The 20,005-nt window shown below is 40.0% G+C and overlaps 1 pseudogene; it reads left to right on the top strand.

Annotated features, from left to right (window-relative positions):
* Positions 1 to 9,334: 9,334 nt before the first annotated feature.
* Positions 9,335 to 10,193, top strand: LOC137757825 (AP-2 complex subunit beta pseudogene; annotated as a pseudogene).
* The last annotated feature ends 9,812 nt before the right edge of the window (positions 10,194 to 20,005 follow it).

Genomic DNA, 20,005 nt, shown 5'->3' with positions numbered 1-20,005 from the left:
GTATTGAAGAATCTTTGCATTCCTGGGATAAACCCCACTTAATCATGGTGTATGATCCTTTTAATATACTGTTGGATTCTGTTTGCTAGTATATTGTTGAGGATTTTTGCATCTCTGTTCATCAGTGATATTGGCCTGTAGTTTTCTTTCTTTGTGACATCTTTGTCTGGTTTTGGTATCAGGGTGATGGTGGCCTCGTAGAATAAGTTTGGGAGTGTTCCTCCCTCTGCAATATTTTGGAAGAGTTTGAGAAGGATAGGTGTTAGCTCTTCTCTAAATGTTTCATAGAATTCGTGTGTGAAGCCATCTGGTCCTGGGCCCTTATTTGTTGGAAGAGTTTTAAACACAGTTTCAATTTCAGTGCTTGTGATTGGTCTGTTTATATTTTCTATTTCTTCCTGGTTCAGTCTCGGAAGGCTGTGCTTTTCTAAGAATTTATTCATTTCTTCCAGTTTGTCCATTATATTGGTATATAGTTGCCTGTAGTAATCTCTCATGATCCTTTGTATTCCTGCAGTGTCCATTGTTACTTCTCCTTTTTTGTTTCTAATTCTCTTGATTTGAGTCTTCTCCCTTTTTTTCTTGATGAGGCTGGCTAATGGTTTATCAATTTTGTTTATCTTCTCAAAGAACAAGCTTTTAGTTTTATTGACCTTTGCTATGGTTTCCTTTACTTCTTTGTCATTTATTTCTGATCTGATCTTTATGATTTCTTTCCTTCTGCTAACTTTGGGGATTCTTTTTTGTTCTTCTTTCTTTAATTGCTTTAGGTATAAGGTTAGGTTTTTTTATTTGAAATTTTGCTTGTTTCTTGAGGTAGGATTGTATTGCTATAAACTTCCCTCTTAGAACTGCTTTTGCTGCATCCCATAGCTTTTGTGCCGTCGTGTTTTCATTGTCATTAGTTTCTAGGTATTTTTTGATTTCCTCTATGATTTCTTCAGTGATCTCTTGGTTAGTTTAGCCTCGATGTGTTTGTATTTTTACAGAGTTTTTCCTGTAATTGATATCTAGTTTCATAGCATTGTGGTCAGAAAAGATACTTGATAAAATTTCAATTTCTTAAATTTACCAAGGCTTGATTTGTGGCCCAAGATATGATCTATTCTGGAGAATGTTCAATGAGCACTTGAGAAGGAAGTGTATTTTGTTGTTTTTTGGATGGAATGTCCTATAAATATCAATTAAGTCCATCTTTTTAAATGTATCATTTAAAGCTTGTGTTTTTTATTTGTTTTCATTTTGGTTGATCTGTCTATTGGTGAAAGTGGGTTGTTAAAGTCTCCTACTATTATTGTGTTACTGTCGACTTTCCCTTTTACGGCTGTTAGCATTTGCCTTATGTACTGAGGTGCTCCTATGTTGGGTGCATAAATGTTTACAATTGTTATATCTTCTGGGATTGATCCCTTGATCATTATGTAGTGTCCTTCTTTGTCCTTGTAATAGTCTTTGTTTTAAAGTCTATTCTGTCTGATATGAGAATTGCTACTACTGCTTTGTTTTGATTTCCATTTGCATGGAATATCTTTTTCCATCCCCTCACTTTCAGTCTCTTTGTGTCCCTAGATCTGAAGTGGGACTCTTGCAGACAGCATATATACAGGTCTTGTTTTTGTATCCATTCAGCCACTCTATGTCTTTTGGTTGGAGCATTTTATCCATTTACATTTAAGGTAATTATAGATATGTATGTTCCTATTACCATTTTCTTAATTGTTTTTGGTTTGTTTTTGTAGGTCTTTTCCTTCTCTTGTGTTTCCTGCCTAGAGAAGTTCCTTTAGCATTTGTTGTAAAGCTGGTTTGGTGGTGCCGAACTCTCTTAGCTTTTGCTTGTCTGTAAAGCTTTTAATTTCTCCATTGAGTCTGAATGAGATCCTTGCTGGGTAGAGTAATCTTGGCTGTAGGTTTTTCCCTTTCATCACTTTAAATATGTCCTGCCACTCCCTTCTGGCTTGCAGAGTTTCTGCTGAAAGATCAGCTGTTAACCTTAAGGGGATTACCTTGTATGTTATTTGTTTCTTTTCCCTTGCTGCTTTCAATATTTTTTCTTTGTATTTAATTTTTGATAGTTGATTAATATGTGTCTTGGCGTGTTTCTCCTTGGATTTATCCTGTTTGGGACTCTCTGTGCTTGCTGGACTTGACTGACTATTTCCTTTCCCATATTAGGGAAGTTTTCAACTATAATCTCTTGAAATATTTTCTCAGTCCCTTTCTTTTTTGTCTTTTTCTTCTGGGACCCCTATAATTCGAATGTGGGTGCGTTTCACATTGTCCCAGAGGTCTCTGAGACTGTCCTCAATTCTTTTCATTCTTTTTTCTTTATACTGCTCTGCAGTCGTTATTTCCACTATTTTATATTCCAGGTCGCTTATCTGTTCTTCTGCCTCAGTTATTCTGTTATTGATTCCTTCTAGAGAATCTTTAATTTCATTTATTGTGTTGTTCATCATTGTTTTCTTGCTCTTTAGTTCTTCTAGGTCCTTGTTAAATGTTTCTTGTATTTTCTCCCTTCATTGTACTTTTGATTTACATTTCTCATAATTAACACTTTGAGCATCTTTTCATATGCCTGTTGGCCATCTGTATGTCTTCTTGGGAGAAATGTCTATTTAGAGCTTCTGCAATTTTTTTCATTGAGTTTTTTTTTTATATTGAGCTTCATAAACTGTTTGTATATTTTGGAGTTTAATCCCTTGTGGGTTACATCGTTTGCAAATATTTTCTCCCATTCCACAAGTTGTCTTTTCATTTTGTTTATGGTTTCTGTTGTGCAAAAGATTTTCAGTTCAACGAGGTTCCATTTGTTTATTTTTGTTTTTACCTTCATTACCCTAGGAAGTGGATCCCAAAAGATTTTGCTGCAATTTATGTCAAAGTGTCTTCTGCCTATGTTTTCCTCTAGGAGTTTTATAGTATCTATTCTTTCATTTAGGTCTTTAATTCAATTTAATATTATTTTTGTGTATGATGTTAAAGAATGTTGTAATTTCATTCTTTTACATGTAGCTGTCCAGTTTTCCCAGCACCACTTATTGAAGAGGCTGTCTTTTCTCCATTGTATATTCTTGCCTCTGTTGTCATAGATTAATTGACCATAGGTGATTGGGTTTACTTCTGGGCTTTCTTTTCTGCTCCATTGATCTATATTTCTGCTTTGTGCCAGTACCCTGTTGTTTTCAGGACTGTAACTTTGTAGTATGGCCAGAAGTCAGGACGTCTGACACCTCCAGCTCCATTTTTCTTTCTTAAGGTTAGTGTGGCTACTAGGGGTCTTTGTGTTTTCATACAAACTTAAATTTTTTTTATTCTAGTTCTGTGAAATATGCCATTGGTCATTTGATAGGGATTGCATTTAATCTGTGGATTGTCTTCGGTTATATGAGTATTTTAACAATATTGATTCTTTCAGTCCAAGAATATAGTGTATCATTCCACCTGTTTGTGTCATTTTTAATTTCTTTAATCAGCATCTTATAGTGTTCGGAGTATGGTTCTTTTGTCTCCTCAGGTAGGTTTGTTCTCAGGTATTTATTTATTTTGATGTGATGGTAAATAGGATTGTTTCCTTCATTTTTCTTTCTGATCATTCGTTGTGCTTTAAGGCTCCAGTTCTACCCTGCGCTCCTGGTCCAGCTGCACAGCCGGGGGCCTTGTCACCTGGCTTCCAGTCGAGACTTCGTAAAGATCCATGAAAAATATGGACTGCAGAGGTGGTCTCTGGGGGCTCCAGCTTAAGAAGTGCTGCCCTAGGGGTTCTGGAAATTGAGAAAGGAAAAGTGAATGGAGTAATGAGGTGGCATAGAGAAGGGTGAGTGCCCTGGGAGATTTTGAGAGAAATACCCTCCACCCAAAACCCCTGCCCCTGCAGCTGATCCATTGGTGCCATGGGATTTCAGTGCCTTTTGGGAGGTGATGTCTCTGCTTCTTTACTCCTGCACTCAACACTATGCCAAACCAAATCCTCACCTCTTACTGATTTCCAAGGATTTTAAAGCACTGTTCATGGCTGACATGGTTTTCAGTTCCCTAAACAGCAGTTTTGAGCTGTCTACGCTATTTAAAAGTATTCTGCTTAACTAAGACAAAACTCTATTCTTTTGATAAACTAACATGAATTGAGAGAAAATATGCTTTTCATCCTTTCCATCAATCTGCTGCACACTTGGTGGATACAGGATTAGATACACCAGACACCTCTGACTCTCTGGCCCAAACTGTGTCCCTTCACAGAGGGGACATAGGTCTGCCATCAGTATCCGATTGTGAACTTACAGCCTGGTCAGGTGGCACAGTGGCCAGACACTGTGGAATGCTGTCTGCACTATGACTGCCTTTGTTTTCACCAGAGGTAGGATTCTGGACTCAGAAATACCTTGTTTGAATCTTGGGCTGACAGTTTACTCGCTACAGGCCTGCGTGAGTGTTTGAACCTGGAAAACAGGGCAGGTGGTTGTGAATGTGGAGCATATAAAACCAGCGATATTTTTGATGGCTGCCTGTACTCCACCCTGTGCCCAAGCTCTCCAGAGTTCTCCCCAAACTTCTTTCTTCCATTTAGATCCCAGCCTCTTCCTTCTGTCTACACACCTCTGACCTCAGCAGAAAGGTCTTACTTACTTATCTGTTGCACCATCAGTGATCACAGCCTGTATGCCTAGAGCTATGTTCAGTGCTGGGATCAACGTGAAGCTCCTGACTTTTGAAGGTGCAGGTTTCAGGGGCAGATTCTGATTTCATACAGGGTCAGGTAAATTAAAGGGTGTGGAGCTGATTTAAAGCTGTTCAGTGAGGTACAGGGGTCAGCTGATTGATTATAAGCCCGATCACGTGACTTGCAGTGTGGTGGTGTAGAGAAGCCCCAAAATGTTGATTTTCTATCTCTTGCCCCAAACGTCATATTTATAACTTTTTTTTGTGACTTAGAAAACTAGAGCTGTTTCTCCCTGGACATAAAAGGAGAAAAATACAGTATTTCAGGTTCATTTTAGAAAAAAAAAAAAAACTTCTCAGGGTAAGGTGATGGTGACATGGTCCAGATCAAATGTCTTGGTGGCAAACTAGGGAAAACCATAGGAGAAGATCCCAGGCCTGTTGTCTGTTAGCTTGGCAATGACGTTTCAGCAGTGACCAATGTGCTTGAGTGCAGCAGGTGAGGGAATAATGATATCCTCATCCTGTCCTTTATCTGGTCCACAAGTTGAGAGCAAAGAGCTCAGTACAGAGCTCTTGATGTAAGGCTGTGCATGGCAGATGGCCCTCATATCAAGTGTCTTGAGTGGTGGATGACCTGTGACAACAAGTTCTTGACAAATTTTTTAGTGACTGTATGGACAGTAATTGGTTTGGAAGGATGCTGTGGGAGAAAACATCCCAAATATACAGTATATTCAAATTACCTCTCAGTAAAAAGAAAAAATAGAAGCAACCAAATAAAAATATTTGGAACCTATGAAATTAAATTTCACTGAAAAAGAAATAAAAACAATCATTTTACATATGAAGAGGCACCCAACCTCAATGATGGTTGGGGAAAATAAATTACAATGCCAATGTAATCGGTTTATTTTCCATTATATTGAAAACTTAAAGAATCGTTGTAGCATCTCTTGTCGTCATCAGTGGAAACAAGCCCTTTGATGTACACTTGCAGGGAGTATACATGACTACTGTCCCTTTTGAGGCAGTTTATCTCCTCTTTCGCTTCTTCAGGATCTGGGCTTTAGGGGTTCTGTTGGGCTGATGTTTGTGTAATGACCTTGATATTTCCTGTGTCCTTGGGCCTCTGGTCAGTCTCCTTCAGGCATCGATAATTTGATTTCCTGAAGTAGAAGAGAAAAGGCAAACAAATTATATAGAGGGTGAGTCAAGATGGCAGAACAGAAGGATGTGGAATTCACCTCCTCTCACTAATACATCAAAAATACATACATGTGGAACAATCCTCACAGAATACCTACTGAATGCCAGCAGAATATCTCAGACACCCAGATGTGCAAGAAAGATCTCCACATAATGAGATAGGATGAAAGAAAAAGAAGAAGAAGAAGCTTCCTCTTGGGAGGAAGCTGTGAAAGAGGACAGTTTCCCTCACCCTGGGAACCCCCTTCACCAGTGGGGACGTGAGCTGGGACAGAAACGGAGCTGCAGAGGCTTCAAGGAGAGCACAGCAGTCAGTTTGCAGCAGACAAAACAGAGACACGCACAGAGGATCTGTACTACCTCACTGCAGTCCTCAGCCCAAGACTTGTGCCTGCTGGTATATGTGGGTTTTGGGTGCTGAAACTTGGGCTTCAGAGGACAGACCAGGGGATTGGACTAGGTTTGGCTGCACGCAGACAGCCCAAAGAGGCTGGAGTGTGGTAAGTGCCCAACCCGGGGTGTATGCGGAAGACCAGGTTGGCCGTAGAAGCAAAACATCATTGTTGAGGGGCAGCTGATGGGAGGGGCAGGGCCACCATAGCAGCCTCTTTCTTGGTGCCACCTCTATGACGACCTCTGGGAACACACAAGCACCAGCAAGTTGCCCACACATGGAGGTGGGGTTGAAATCAGAGTGGATCCCAAGGTACTTCCTGACTTAGGAAGCAAGGCTGATACCTGAGCCCTCTCCACATGGCTGTGCAATTTGCAGATTTATGCCACTGCCACTGGCTTTATAAACTCAGTGCCTGTGGGACATCCGAGTGGACAGTGGGCACTCCCATGTCTGGGACGGTTCCAGCCTTAGCAGCTGTGGGCTTCGTGGGCACGAGCACAAGGAGGCTGGGCCGGGCTGGGGTTTAGTCTGCTTCCATAGCTCCCACAGTGGGTCCATGGGTGGGGCACTGTGGTCCTGGCACCTGACATCAGTGGATCAGCACCTACGGATCTGCGCTGGTGGCTTTGTGAACACTGTGCCTAAGGGACACCAGGGCTTATTGCCTGCATTCCCACAGTTGAGGTGGGGCTGAGAGCAGTGCCAACAACAGTGTACTTTGTGAGCCCGCACCATGGGTGACAGGTGACACCGCAGAGCACACTTCCTGGTGGACAGCTCTGGCAGAGGAATGCTCAGTGACTCCCCTCCCATTGGGAGTGCTCCAATCCAGCCTACCTAACTATGCTCTCTAATCCAGCATAGAAACAGACCTGGGGGCTTCTATTCCAACAACTAGGGAGCAGACCCTGCCCTCGACAGGGCTGTGTCAACCACAGAGCAATGAGGAGGCCCCGTTCAACATCGAGTGCAAGCTCTGGTCACCACATACTCCTTATGATAGTCTTCCAAAAGATCGAAAAGAAATGAAGCCTCCCAAAGACATTCTATGAAGCCGCTATCACCCTGATACCAAAACCAGACAAAGACACCACCAAAAAAGAAAATGACAGGCCAATACCTTTGATGAATATAGAACCTAAAATTCTCAACAAAATGTTGGCAAACCGAACCAAACAACGCATAAAAAAGATCATACACCATGAACGTGCTGAATTATCTTAGGGCCACAAGGATCCTTCAACATATGCACATCAATCCATGTGTGATACACCACATCAACAACAAAAAAGACAAAAATGACATGATCATCTCAATAGATTCAGAAAAACCATTTGATAAATTTCAACACCAATTCATGATAAAAACTCTTATGAAAGTGGGTATAGAGGGAACATATCTCAACATACTAAAAGCTATTTATGACAAACCCACAGCCAATATGATACTTAATGGTGAAAAGCACTTAGCCTTCTCACTAAAATCTGGAACAAGACAAGGATGCCCAGTCTCACCAGTTCTATTCAACATAATACTGGAGGTCTAGCCACGGCAATCAGACAAGAAAAAGAAAGAAAATGTATCCAAATTGGAAGGAAAGAGGTAAAATTTTCATTATAGGCAGATGACATGATACGATATATAGAACCTAAAGACTCCACACACAAACTACTAGAACTGATAAACAGATTCAGCAAGGTAGCAGGATACAATATTAAAATACAGAAATCGGTTGTATGTCTTTATATTAACAATGAAATAGCAGAAAGGGAATGGGGAAAAATCCCTTTTAAAATTGCATCCAAAAAAAATAAAATACTTGTGAATAAACCTGATCAAAGTTGTGAGAGACTTATAAGTTGAGAACTATAAAACATTAATAAAGGAAAGTGAAGAGAATTCCAAAAAATGGAAAGATATCCTATGCCCTTGGATTGGAAGAAATATTATTAAAATGGCCATTGGACCCAAAGCAATCTACAGATTTAATGAAATCCCTATCAAATTACTCATGATATTTTTCACAGAACTAGAACAAAGAATCCTAAAATTTATATGGAACCATAAACAACCCAGAATTGCCAAAGCAATCGTGAGGAAAAAGAACAAAGCAGGAGACATAATGCTTCCAGACTTCAGAGAATACTACAAAGCGACAGTAATCCAAACAGCATGGTATTGGCACAAAAACAGACATATGGGTCGATGAAACAGACTAGAGAGCCCAGAAAAAACCCACACACCAATGGTCAATTAATCTTCGACAAAGAAGGCAAGAATATACAATGGGAAAAAAGACAGTCTCTTCAGCACGTGGTGTTGGGAATGTTGGACAGCCACAGGTAAACCATTGAAGTTAGAACACATCCTCACACCATGCACAAAAATAAACTCAAAATGGCTGAAACAGTTAAATATAACACATGACACCATAAAACTTTTAGAAGAGAACATAGGCAAAACATTCTCTGACATAAGTTGTACCAATGTTTCTATAGATCATTCTCCCAAGGTAATGGAAATAAAAGCAAAAATAAACAGATGGACCTTTACAAACTTACAAGCTTTTCCACAGCTAAGGAAACCATAAAGAAAATGGAAAGACAACCTGTGGAACGGGAGCAACTATTTGCAAATGATGTAACCTACAAGGCCTTAATTTCCAAAATATACAAACAGCTCATACAACTGAATCACAAAAAAACCAACCCAATCAAAAAAAATGGGCAGAAGACCGAAATAGACATTTCTCCAAAGAAGACATACAGATGGCCAATAGGCACATGAAAAGATACTCACCATTGCTAATTATTAGAGAAATGCAAATCAAAACTACCGTGAGGTATCACCTTAAACCGGTCAGAATGGCCATCATTTAAAATTCTACAAATAAATGCTGGAGAAGGGGTGGAGAAAAGGGAACGCTTCTACACTGTTGGTGGGAATGTAAATTGGTGCAGCCATTATAGGAAACAGTATGGAGGCTCCTCAAAAAAATAAAAATAGAGTGGCCATAGGATCCAGCAACCCCTCTCCTGGGCTTATATCCAGACAAAAGTATAATTCAAAAAGATGGACCTCTTGGGGGCAGGGCTACATAGTCTGGTGGGACAGTCCTTCACCCCATCATCAGTGCCTGCAACCTTTGCTCCTTCACCTACTCCTGCTGTGGTCAGCAGTGGTCTGAATAACCAACTTGAACACTCTATGGGGATAGTCATGGCACCTGGTGGATATGGGGCTCCTAAAGCTGTCTGGTTGCCTGCAGTAAAGGCTAAAGTCTTGGAGATTTCAGGAACATTTACTCACCTCCAAGGGCACATCTATATGGAAATGAACTTCATGAAGAAAGCTCTGTAGCACATGACAGACTTGGCAATTCAGTTTAACAAGAATAGGGTTGGTGTCATCCCCAGCACTCCTCTGGCCATCCCTACACCACTGATGCCAAACCAGAGCATTGATGTCTCCCCGCATCTCCACACCTTGGACCCAGTCATGAAGGTACAACCTCTGAACAACCTGCAGGTGGCTGTGAAAAACAATCGTGATATCTTCTACTTCAGCTGCCTCATCCTACTCAATGTGCTTTTTGTAGAAGACGGCAAAATGAAGTGCCAGGTCTTCCTTGCAACACAGAAGGATATTCCCAATGAAAATGAACTTCAGTTTCAGATTAAGGAAAGTCATTTAAATGCTGACACTGTTTCCAGCAAGTTGCAAAACAACAACGTTTATACTATTGCCAAAGGAATGTGGAAGGGCAGGATATTCTGTACCAATCCCTGACTCACTAATGGCATTTGGGTTTTGGCCCAGCTCCATAGCCAGCCAGAAAACCCCAATTACACACTGTCACCGAAGTGTAGAGCTAGCTCATGAAGCCTCCCAGTACATCTATCAGGTCTACGACAGCGTTTTGAAAAACTAATAGACTGGTCCAGTGCCCTCAGGCCATCCTGTGATTGGTGCAATCCAAGAACTCTTAACTGGAAGAAATTGTATTGCCGCGTGGAATCTGAACCCAAACACACCGAGGCCACCCGCCAAGGTAGTGACGGGTCTGACCTGTGCTAATATTAGAGCACAACCTTTTGGATAGTTTTAGCTATCCGACACTTGAGCATTTGTAACCACAGCTTCAATCACTTCACACCTCTTGCCACCTGCTGCTGTCTGTCCTTAATTGTGGGCTTCTCCATCCTGTGCCAGTGGCTGGCGTTTTTTAGTGTAGTTTGATATTTTGTAATTGAGAGCTCACTTCAAAAGCAGCAAAAGATAAAATATATTAAAGCAAGGAAAAGTGTCCCTGAAAGAAAAATAATGTTATTTGTTGTGTTTTTTCTACTCAGTTGTTTGAGCATATTATACGTATTAGAGAGGTTTTTCAAATATTTTTCACATTTTGTAGGTGCACTCTGCTCTCCGTAAATTGTTTCCTTTGCTCTTTAAAGCTTTATAGTTTTAATACAATCTGTTTTCAATACTTTTTTTCTTTCTTTTTTTTTTGCTTTTGCTGCCTGTGCTTTTGTGGTCACATCTAAAAATACATTACCTATAGCACTGTCAAGAAGTTCCCCCCCCATATCTTCTTCTAGTAACTTTACAGTTTCTGTTCTTGTATTTAATTCTCTAAACCAGTTCGAATTAATTTTTGTATACAGTGTGAGATACAAGTCTAATTTCTTCCTTATGCTTGTGAATATTCAGTTTCCCACGAAATTACTGAAGAGAAGATCTTTTTCTCATTGTATATTCCTGGCAATTTTGTCAAAGATCAGTTGATTGTAAATATGTGGATTTATTTCTGAGGTCTGTATTTCGTTCCATTGTTCTATATGTGTGTTTTTGTACTGTGACCATAGTGCTTTGATTACTGTGCCTTGTAATATAGTGTGAAATTATGAAGAGTGACGCCTTCAGCTTTGCTCTTTGTGCTCAACATTGCTTTGGACATTTGCGGTCTTTTATGGTTCCATATGAATTTTAATATTTCTTTTTCTATTTTCTGGGGAAACTGCCTTCGGATTTTGACATGGATTGCATGGACTGTATAGATTGCTTTGGATAGTATGGACATTTTTAACAATGTTCATTTATTCAATCTAGTAATATGGGCGATCATTCCATTTATTTGTGTCTTCTTCAAATTCTTTCATCAATATTTTATAGTTTGCAGTGTATGGCTCTTTTACATTCTTCGTTAACTTTATTCCTAAATATTTTATTTTTTTTTGCGTGCTATTGTAAATGGGACGTTTTTTAACCTTTTCTGATAGTTTCTGTTGTTAGTATACAGAAACACAAGTGATTTTTATATGTTGATTTTGTGTCATGCCACTTACTCCATTTATTTATTAGTTTGAACAGTTTTTTGGAAGTGGTATTTTTAGGTTTATGTAGATATAAAAACATGTCATCTGCAAACAGAAAATTTAGTTTTACCTTTATGATTTGGATTTATTTTATTTATTTTTCTTGCCTACTTGCTCTGGTTAGGAATTCCCGTACTATGTTGAATAGAAGGGGCAAGAATTGGTAACCTTGTCTTGGCTGAAACTTAGGAGAAACACTTTTGGGACTGTTAGCTTTGGGCCTGTCATATGACTTTTATTTTTATTTTTTTATTTTTTTTAACATCTTTATTGGAGTATAATTGCTTTACAATGGTGTGTTAGTTTCTGCTTTCTAACAAAGTGAATCAGTTATACATATACATATGTTTCCATATCTCTTCCCTCTTGCATCTCCCTCCCTCCCACCCTCCCTATCCCACCCCACTAGGTGGTCACAAAGCACCGAGCTGATCTCCCTGTGCTATGCATTTGCTTCCCACTAGCTATCTGTTTTACGTTTGGTAGTGTATATATGTCCATGACACTCTCTCACTTTGTCACAGCTTACCCTTCCCCCTCCCCATATCCTCAAGTCCATTCTCTAGTAGGTCTGTGTCTTTATTCCCATCATGCCACTGGGTTCTTCATGACTTTTTTTCTTCCTTAGATTCCATATATATGGGTTAGCATACTGTATTTGTTTTTCTCTTTCTGACTTACTTCACTCTGTATGACAGACTCTAACTCCATCCACCTCACTACAAATAACTCCATTTCGTTTCTTTTTATGGCTGAGTAATATTCCATTGTATATATGTGCCACATCTTCTTTATCCATTCATCCGATGATGGACACTTAGGTTGCTTCCATGTCCTGGCTATTGTAAATAGAGCTGCAATGAACATTTTGGTACATGACTCTTTTTGAATTATGGTTTTCTCAGGGTATATGCCCAGTAGTGGGATTGCTGGGTCATACGGTAGTTCCATTTTTAGTTTTTTAAGGAACTTCCATACTGTTCTCCATAGTGGCTATATCAATTTACATTCCCACCAACAGTACAAGAATGTTCCCTTTTCTCCACACCCTCTCCAGCATTTACTGTTTCGAGATTTTTTGATGATGGCCATTCTGACCGGTGTGAGGTGATATCTCATTGTAGTTTTGATTTTCATTTCTCTAATGAATAATGATGTTGAACATTCTTTCATGTGTTTGTTGGCAATCTGTATATCATCTTTGGAGAAATGTCTATTTAGGTCTTCTGCCCATTTTTGGATTGGGTTGTTTGTTTTTTGTTATTGAGCTGCATGAGCTGCTTGTAAATTTTGGAGATTAATCCTTGGTCAGTTGCTTCATTTGCAAATATTTTCTCCCATTCTGAGGGTTGTCTTTTCGTCTTGTTTATGGTTTCCTCTGCTGTGCAAAAGCTTTGAAGTTTCATTAGGTCCCATTTGTTTATTTTTGTTTTTATTTCCATTTCTCTAGGAGGTGGGTCAAAAAGGATCTTGCTGTGATTTATGTCATAGAGTGTTCTGCCTATGTTTTCCTCTAAGAGTTTTATACTGTCTGGCCTTACATTTAGGTCTTAAATCTATTTTGAGTTTATCTTTGTGTATGGTGTTAGGGAGTGTTCTAATTTCATACTTTTACATGTACCTGTCCAGTTTTCCCAGCACCACTTATTGAAGAGGCTGTCTTTTCTCCACTGTATATGCTTGCCTCCTTTATCAAAGATAAAGTGACCATATGTGTGTGGGTTTATCTCTGGGCTTTCTATCCTGTTCCATTGATCTATATTTCTGTTTTTGTGCTAGTACCATACTGTCTTGATTACTGTAGCTTTGTTGTATAGTCTGAAGTCAGGGAGCCTGATTCCCCCAGCTCCATTTTTCGTTCTCAAGATTGCTTTGGCTGTTCGGGGTCTTTTGTGTTTCCATACAAATTGTGAAATTTTTTGTTCTAGTTCTGTGAAAAATGCCAGTGGTAGTTTGACAGGGATTGCATTGAATCTGTAGATTGCTTTGGGTAGTAGAGTCATTTTCACAATGTTGATTCTTCCAATCCAAGAACATGGTATATCTCTCCATCTATTTGTATCATCTTTAATTTCTTTCATCAGTGTCTTATAATTTTCTTTATACAGGTCTTTTGTCTCCTTAGGTAGGTTTATTCCTAGATATTTTATTCTTTGTGTTGCAATGGTAAATGGGAGTGTTTTCTTAAATTCACTTTCAGATTTTTCATCATTAGTGTATAGGAATGCAAGAGATTTCTGTGCATTAATTTGTATCCTGCTACTTTACCAAATTCATTGATTACCTCTAGTAGTTTTCTGATAGCATCTTTAGGATTCTCTATGTATAGTATCATGTCATCTGCAAACAGTGACAGCTTTACTTCTTCTTTTCTGATTTGGATTCCTTTTATTTCTTTTCCATCTCTGATTGCTGTGGCTAAAACTTCCAAAACTATATTGAATAATAGTGGTGAGAGTGGGCAACCTTGTCTTGTTCCTGATCTTAGTGGAAATGGTTTCAGTTTTTCACCATTGAGGACGATGTTGGCTGTGGGTTTGTCATATATGGCCTTTATTATGTTGAGGAAAGTTCCCTCTATGCCTACTTTCTGCAGGGTTTTTATCATAAATGGGTATTGAATTTTGTCAAAAGCTTTCTCTGCATCTATTGAGATGATCATATGGGTTTTCTCCTTCAGTTTGTTAATATGGTGTATCACGTTGATTGATTTGCGTATATTGAAGAATCCTTGCATTCCTGGAATAAACCCCACTTGATCATGGTGGTGATCCTTTTAATGTGCTGTTGGATTCTGTTTGCTAGTATTTTGTTGAGGATTTTTGCGTCTATGTTCATCAGTGATATTGACCTGTAGTTTTCTTTTTTTGTGACATCTTTGTCTGGTTTTGGTATCAGGGTGATAGTGGCCTCGTAGAATAAGTTGGGGAGTGTTCCTCCCTCTGCAATATTTTGGAAGAGTTTGAGAAGGATAGGTGTTAGCTCTTCTCTAAATGTTTGATAGAATTTGTCTGTGAAGCCATCTGGTCCTGGGCTTTTGTTTGTTGGAAGATTTTTAATCACAGTTTCAATTTCAGTGCTTGTGATTGGTCTGTTCGTATTTTCTATTTATTTCTGGTGCAGTCTCATCAGGTTGTGCATTTCTAAGAATTTATATTAATCTTTGCTATCATTTCCTTCATTTCTTTTTCATTTATTTCTGATCTGATTTTATGATTTCTTTCCTTCTGCTATCTTTGGGGTTTTTTTGTTCTTCTTTCTCTAATTGCTTTAGGTGCAAGGTTAGGTTGTTTATTTGAGATGTTTCCTGTTTCTTGATGTAGGCTTGTATTGCTATAAACTTCCCTCTTAGCACTGCTTTTGCTGCGTCCCATAGGTTTTGGGTCGTCGTGTCTCCATTGTCATTTGTTTCTAGGTATTTTTTTATTTCCCCTTTGATCTCTTCAGTGGTCACTTCGTTATTAAGTAGTGTATTGTGTAGCCTCCATGTGTTTGTATTTTTTACAGATCTTTTTCTGTAATTGATATCTGGTCTCAAAGCGTTGTGGTCGGAAAAGATACTTGATATGATTTCAGTTTTCTTAAATTTACCAAGGCTTGATCTGTGACCCAAGATATGATCTATCCTGGAGAATGTTCCATGAGCACTTGAGAAAAATGGGTATTCTGTTGTTTTTGGGTGGAATGTCCTATAAATATCAATTAAGTCCATCTTTTTTAATGTATCATTTAAAGCTTGTGTTTCCTTCTTTATTTTCATTTTGGATGATCTGTCCATTGGTGAAAGTGGGATGTTAAAGTCCCCTACTATGATTGTGTTACTGTCGATTTCCCCTTTTATGACTGTTATTATTTGCCTTATGTATTGAGGTGATCCTATGTTGGGTGCATAAATATTTACAATTGTTATATCTTCTTCTTGAATCGGTCCCTTGATCATTTTGTAGTGTCCTTCTTTATCTCTTTTAATAACGTTTATTTTAAAGTCTATTTTGTCTGATATGAGAATTGCTACTCCAGCTTTCTTTTGATTTCCATTTGCATGGAATATCTTTTTCCATCCCCTCACTTTCAGTCAGTATGTGTCCTTAGGTCTGAAGTGGGTCTCTTGCGGACAGCATATATATGGGTCTTGTTTTTGTATCCATTCAGCCAGCCTATGTCTTGTGGTGGGAGCATTTAATCCATTTACATTTAATGTAATTATCGATATGTATGTTCCTATTACCATTTTCTTAAATGTTTTGGGTTTGTTATTGTAGGTGTTTTCCTTCTCTTGTGTTTCTTGCCTAGAGAAGTTCCTTTAGCATTTGTTGTAAAGCTGGTTTGGTGGTGCTGAACTCTCTCAGCGTTTGCTTGTCTGTAAAGGTTTTAATTTCTCCATCAAATCTGAATGAGATCCTTGCTGGGTAGAGTAATCTTGGTTGTAGGTTTTTCTCCTTCATCACTTTAAGTATGTCCTGCCACTCCCTTCTGGCTTGCAGAGTTTCTGCTGAAAGTTCAGCTGTTAACCTTATGGGGATTCCCTTGTGTGTTATTTATTGTTTTTCCCTTGCTGCTTTTAATATGTTTTCTTTATATTTAATTTTTGACAGTTTGATTAATATGTGTCTTGGCGTGTTTCTCCTTGGATTTATCCTGTATGGGACTCTCTGTGCTTCCAGGACTTGATTAACTATTTTCTTTCCCATATTAGGGAAGTTTTCAACTATAATCTCTTCAAATATTTTCTCAGTCCCTTTCTTTTTCTCTTCTTCTTCTGGGACCCCTGTAATTCGAATGTTGGTGCCTTTAATGTTGTCCCCGAGGTCTCTGAGACTGTCCTCAGTTCTTTTCATTCTTTATTCTTCATTCTGCTCTGCAGTAGTTATTTCCACTATCTTATCTTTCAGGTCACTTATCTGTTCTTCTGCCTCAGTTATTCTGCTATTGATCCCTTCTAGAGTATTTTTAATTTCATTTATTGTGTTGTTCATCGTTGTTTGTTTCCTCTTTAGTTCTTCTAGGTCCTTGTTAAATGTTTCTTGCATTTTGTCTATTCTATTTCCAAGATTTTGGATCATCTTTACTATCATTATTCTGAATTCTTTTTCAGGTAGACTGCCTATTTCCTCTTCATTTGTTAGGTCTGGTGTGTTTTTACCTTGCTCCTTCATCTGCTGTGTGTTTTTATGTCTTCTCATTTTGCTTAACTTATGGTGTTTGGGGTCTCCTTTTCGCTGCCTGCAGGTTCGTAGTTCCCGTTGTTTTTGGTGTTTGTCCCCAGTGGCTAAGGTTGGTTTAGTGTGTTGTGTAGGCTTCCTGGTGGAGGGGACTAGTGCATGTGTTCTGGTGGATTAGGCTGGGTCTTGTCTTTCTTGTGGGCAGGTCCATGTCTGGTGGTGTGTTTTGGGGTGTCTCTGGTCTTATTATGATTTTAGGTAGCCTCTCTGCTAATGGATGGGGCTGTGTTCCTTTCTTGCTAGTTGTTTGGCATAGGGTGTCCAGCACTGTAGCTTGCTGGTTGTTGAGTGAAGCTGGGTCTTGGTGTTGAGATGGAGATCTCTGGGAGATTTTTGCCGTTTGGTATTACGTGGAGCTGGGAGGTCTCTTGTGGACCAGTGTCCTGAAGTTGGCTCTCCCACCTCAGAGGCACAGCCCTGATGCCTGGCTGGAGCACCAAGAGCCTTTCATCCACACGGCTCAGAATAAAAGGGAGAAAATACAGAAAGAAAGAAAGAGGATAAAATAAAATAAAATAAAATAAAGTTATTAAAATAAAAAAATAATTAAGAAAAAAATTTTTAAGTAAAAAAAACCCAAAAAATCCAAAAAAAGACCCCGACGGACAGAATCCTAGGACAAATGGTGAAAGCAAAGCTATACAGACAAAATCTCACACAGAAGCATACACATACACACTCATAAAAAAGAGGAAAAGGGGAAAAAATAATATATCTTGTTCCCAAAGTCCACCTCCTCAATTTGGGATGATTCATTGTCTATTCAGGTATTCAGCAGATGCAGGTACATCAAGTTGATTGTGGAGCTTTAATCCGCTGGTTCTGAGGCTGCTGGGAGAAATTTCCCTTTCTCTTCTTTGTTCGCACAGCTCCCGGGGTTCAGCTTTGGATTTGGCCCCGCCTTTGCATGTAGGTTGACTGGGGGCGTCTGTTCTTTGCTCAGACAGGACGAGGTTAAAGGAGCAGCTGATTCGGGGCTCTGGCTCGCTCAGGCCGGGGGGGAGGGAGGGGTATGGATGCGGGGCAAGCCTGCGGCGGCAGAGGATGGTGTGACATTGCACCAGCCTGAGGCACACCGTGCGTTCTCCCGGGGAAGTTGTCCGTGGATTATGGGACCCTGGCAGTGGCGGGCTGCACAGGCTCCCAGGAGGGGCGGTGTGGATAGTGACCTGTGCTTGCACACAAGATTCTTGGTGGCAGCAGCAGCAGCCTTAGCGTCTCATGCCCGTCTCTGGGGTCCACGCTGATAGCCGCGGCTCACGCCCGTCTCTGGAGCTCCTTTAAGCGGCACTCTTAATCCCCTCTCCTCGCGCACCAGGAAACAAAGAGGCAAGGAAAAGTCTCTTGTCTCTTCGGCAGCTCCAGACTTTTTCACGGACTCCCTCCCGGCTAGCCGTGGCATACTAGCCCCTTCGGGCTGTGTTCACGCAGCCAACCCCAGCCCTCTCCCTGGGATCCGATCGAAGCCCGAGCCTCAGCTCCCAGCCCCGCCCCGGCAGGGGAGCAGACACGCCTCCCGGGCTGGTGAGTGCTGGTCGGCACCGATTCTCTCTGCGGGAATCTCTCCGCTTTGCCCTCCGCACCCCTGTTGCTGCGCTCTCCTCCGCAGCTCCGAAGCTTCCCCCCTCCGCCACCCGCAGTCTCCGCCCGCGAAGGGGCTTCCTAGTGTGTGGAAACCTTTCCTCCTTCACAGTTCCCTCCCACTGGTGCAGGTCCCATCCCTATTCTTTTGTCTCTGTTTTTTTTTCTTTTGTCCTACCCAGGTACGTGGGGAGTTTCTTGCCTTTTGGGAGGTCTGAGGTCTTCTGCCAGCGTTCAGTGGGTGTTCTATAAGAGCAGTTCCACGTGTAGATGTATTTCTGATGTAACTGTGGGGAAGAAGGTGATCTCCGCATCTTACTCTTCCACCATCTTCCCTGAGATCTGTCATACGACTTTTAATGTGTTGAGGTATATTCCTTCTATATCTAATTTCTTGACAATCTTTATCATTAAAGGAAGTTGGATTTTGTCAAATAATTTTATGTATCTATTAATATGATATGTTCCCTTTATTCTCATAATGTAATGTATCACATTTATTGATTTGCATACATTGTGCCATCCTTGCATCCAGGCATAAATCCCGCTTAATCATGGTGAATGAATCCCTTCAATGTGCTGCTGAATTTAGTTTGCCTGTATTTTGCGTGTATTTCATTTATGTTATTCAGGAATGTTGATCTGTACTTTTCTCTTGTGCCATTGTCTCCTTTTTTTAAAATTTATTTATTATTTATTTATTTATTTTTAGCTGTGTTGGGTCTTTGTTGCTGCATGCGGGCTTTTCTCCAGTTGCGGCGAGTGGGGGCTGCTCTTCATTGTGGTGCGTGGGCTCCTCATTGTGGTGGCTTCTCTTGTTGCGGAGCACAGGCTCTAGGCACGAGGGCTTAGTAGTTGGGGTGCACAGGCTTAGTTGCACCATGGCATGTTGGATCTTCCCGGACCAGGGATCGAACCTCCCTGCATTGGCAGGAGGATTCTTAACCACTGCGCCACCAGGGAAGCCCCCCTTGTCTGGTTTTGGCATTACCCTTGTCTGGGGTAACGCCTCATAAGATGGGTTGAAAGTGTTCCCTCCTCTTTAAATTTTTGGAAGTATTTGAGTAGTCTTGGCTTTAATTTCTCTCTAAATATTTGGCATAATTCACGAGAAAGACCATCTGGTCCTGGGATTTTATTTATTGAGACGTTTCTCAATACTGTTTCATTCTCTTTACTCATTACTGGTCTGTTCAGGTGTTCTATTTCTTGGTAGGTTGTATGTTTCTACGAGTTTGTCCTTTTTTGTCTAAGTAATCCAAGTTGTTTGCATATGATTGTCAGTAGTAGTCTCTGATTGTCATTTGTATTTCTGTGGCATCATTGTAATACCTTTATATGCATGTGTGTGTGTTTATTTATTTGTTCATTCATTCAGTCTCTCTTTTTCTTAGTTATTCTTGCTAACAGTTTGTCAATTTTGTTTATCTTTTCAAAAAAGACCTCCTATATTATTTATCCTTCTGTTTTTGTAGTCTCTATTACTTTATTTTTAATTTTTATTGGAGTATACTTGATGTACAGTGTTGTGTTCAGTAAAGTGAATCAGTTATACGTATATCCAC

This window comes from Eschrichtius robustus, unplaced genomic scaffold (assembly GCF_028021215.1).
Source record: "Eschrichtius robustus isolate mEscRob2 unplaced genomic scaffold, mEscRob2.pri scaffold_462, whole genome shotgun sequence".
NCBI lineage: Eukaryota > Metazoa > Chordata > Mammalia > Artiodactyla > Eschrichtiidae > Eschrichtius > Eschrichtius robustus.
The sequence above is the reverse complement of the archived record's forward strand: the minus strand, read 5'-3'. Positions and strand labels throughout refer to the sequence as shown.